This window comes from Lactuca saligna, chromosome 4 (genome assembly GCF_052625555.1).
Source record: "Lactuca saligna cultivar CGN05327 chromosome 4, ASM5262555v1, whole genome shotgun sequence".
Classification (NCBI taxonomy): domain Eukaryota; kingdom Viridiplantae; phylum Streptophyta; class Magnoliopsida; order Asterales; family Asteraceae; genus Lactuca; species Lactuca saligna.
Window position 1 is genome coordinate 99286466 of NC_136420.1, and position 2427 is coordinate 99288892.

General features: G+C 41.5%; 1 long non-coding RNA gene across 1 annotated transcript; it reads left to right on the forward strand.

The window, feature by feature from the left end:
• The first annotated feature begins 365 nt into the window (after positions 1-365).
• Positions 366-1404, forward strand: LOC145038713 (uncharacterized). Its single transcript, XR_013679509.1, has 2 exons — positions 366-652; positions 1281-1404. It is a non-coding gene; the product is annotated as an uncharacterized LOC145038713 (long non-coding RNA).
• The last annotated feature ends 1023 nt before the right edge of the window (positions 1405-2427 follow it).

Consider the following 2427-nt stretch of genomic DNA (forward strand, 5'->3'; position numbering starts at 1 on the left):
AACTGGAGATATTAAATAATAATCGTCGTCAAGAAATTAATCTAAGTAATATTGGACTTAATGGATTAAGTCCTTAATGGATTAAGTCCTTAGAGGAATAATTCCTTAATGGATTGAGTAGGAAACTTAACCTTAATCGACATTTTATGTGAAACCTTAATTTAACTTGAGTATATAATTGGGCCTTTATGTTGGGCCTAAATGATTGAGATAATAATGGACCATCCAAGAGCAAGCAATTGAACTAGACTAAATTAATGGGCTTAGGGTAAGGCCCATGTAAGGGCTTGGGCCCAATTTGGAAAATTGGGCCTTAGATGGGACATAGTTTGGGTCTTAATGATTATATGGTGTTGGGCCTTGGAATGAGACCATGTTTAGGCTTAGGCCCAATTTGGAAAATTGGGCCATGTGTTGGGCTTTGAATTCTAATTGACTTGGGCCTATGGATTGGGCCTTGGACTTAAATAAGCCAAGCCTGGGGTAATGTAGCAATTAACCAAGTATGTAATATGGTTATGTGTTGCGACTCAATTATTAATTGGGTTATTTTGGTGTTGACAGTTCGGGAATCTGTCAGCCAGCTGTTGGGGTCGAGTCTGCGGGACTTCAGCAGTGTGGGATTGTGTCTACGGGACTTCAGCAATGTGAGGTGAGTTACCTTTCAGTAGTAGTGGGTCTAAGGCCACAATGCCGGCCCACCAGTAGGAGACGTATGATAGATGATTGTCTTTGTGATATCATCTAGGTTTGCTACTACCTGATATGTTATATGCTAGCATGATATGTTGTATGTGATAGTAGTCGAGTTCGATTGTTAGGACCGAAGGGTAGTCAGACACCCCAGATACGTCTGACAATATGTGATGATATGTTTGCATGCTGGCTTGTTATGTTATATGCGATAGAGGTAGTATGAGGGGACCAGTCCCCGTGTTCGGTTGTTAGGACCGAAGGGTAGTTCAGACACCCCAGATATGTCTGAAAGTATGTTTATGTTATGATATATGTGATAGTAGCAGTAGGGGGTGGAATAGTCCCCGAGGGTCGGTTGTTAGGACCGACGGGTAGGTCAGCACCCCAGAATGGCTTGACACGGGTAGGTCAGCACCCCAGAATGGCTTGACACGGGTAGGTCAGCACCCCAGAATGGCTTGACACGGGTAGGTCGGGCACCCCAGAATTGCCCGACAGTATGTATGCTATGTGATTGTATGGTATTTGGTATGATGGGGGAACTCACTAAGCTTTGTGCTTACGGTTTACAGTTTTGGTTTCAGGTACTTGTTTTCAAAGGAGAGGAGCTGGCTCGATTGCAGCGCATCACACTATGGTTTTCCGCACATGAGATCTTTGGGATTACACTCTGATATTATTTTATTATAACACGTTTGATTATTTCTACTCTGGTTTTGACATGACATGATATTACGGATGTTTTATTACACTGTTGGTTTTATAATGACGTATTTAAAAATGAAATTTTTGGCTTGTATTTTTGGGATGTTACAAGTTGGTATCAGAGCCTTGGTTTGAGGGATTCGGGCGCGCTCCCGGGTGTGTCTGAACTCAAACTAAGGACTTGGTATGGAAATTTTCAAAAGTAAAACCATTTCATAAATAGGAGTTTGAAAAGAATCTGAAAAGAGAAAGGAACTTTGAGAAGAACATAGTGTGTGATGCATGCAATCAGCCGAGCTCAAGTAAGTTTTCCCCAAGATACCCATACATGTTATGTTATGGTATGATATGATATGATATGATTATGAGAATTGCATGCTAGATTAGGGCTAAGGATCTAGGAGGATGCCTTATATGCCTATTGTATGTGCTTGTAGACTTGCATGCTAGTACTGATTAGTCAGTGATAGGATAGCTTGTTTAGGTTATGCCTGATTGTATGAGCCTTTTAATTGCATGTACACATTCCTGATTAGAGGATATAATGATTTGATTGGAATATGATTGTTAGATTTTCCATTGTTTGAATGCTGCTTGCTTTGTGCTTTGTGGGACTCTTAGTAATGTGAGTTAGCTATTAAGTGAATATGCTAAGTCACATGTGGCACAGGCTGGATAATCTCAGAGTGATAGATTTGACCCTATTGCGCAGCTCTCGTTTGAGTCTAACCGTTATAGGGATGAGTCTGTACTTGAAGGATTATCTGATCTCTGTTGCATGTGGCTATATTCATGAGGTAACTAGTTGACATTACTGGGAATCTTTCAGCAGCTGAGGACTGGGTGAGTTCGGGAACCTAGGGAAGCCTAGGATATATTCCAGTGAGTTAGTAGTGAGGTTCAGTGACACTTGGGTGTTCCAGTTTGAGGAAGTGACTTGGAGGATTCGAGAGGATTGCTGAGGAAAGTATGGATAGGTGTGGAAGGTAGTATTGGGCCCGTACTACTGAAAGCACAGGATCCATA